Source organism: Eimeria maxima, genomic scaffold (genome assembly GCF_000499605.1).
Source record: "Eimeria maxima Weybridge genomic scaffold, Emw_scaff1564, whole genome shotgun sequence".
NCBI classification, from domain to species: domain Eukaryota; phylum Apicomplexa; class Conoidasida; order Eucoccidiorida; family Eimeriidae; genus Eimeria; species Eimeria maxima.
The window spans coordinates 6,433-6,660 of record NW_013563547.1 but is presented as its reverse complement, the minus strand read 5'-3'; positions in this window follow the sequence as shown (position 1 = coordinate 6,660).

Sequence of the window (228 nt, the reverse complement as noted above, 5' to 3'; positions counted from 1 at the left end):
TTACATGAAAAACATACACTGACACCGAAAATACACGCAGACGCCATCATCACAATGCAAAGGAAACAGCAACAGACATGAACATACCCTCAATGCCTTTGATGTGTTTGACCGGCATCCTGACGACGAAGGAAACTGAAAATGAATAATAAACGTTAAAAGTTGAGTTCAAGAAAATTGTACACGAAAAAACAAGTGCAATGTGATCCGCTTTCCCCCCCCCCCCCG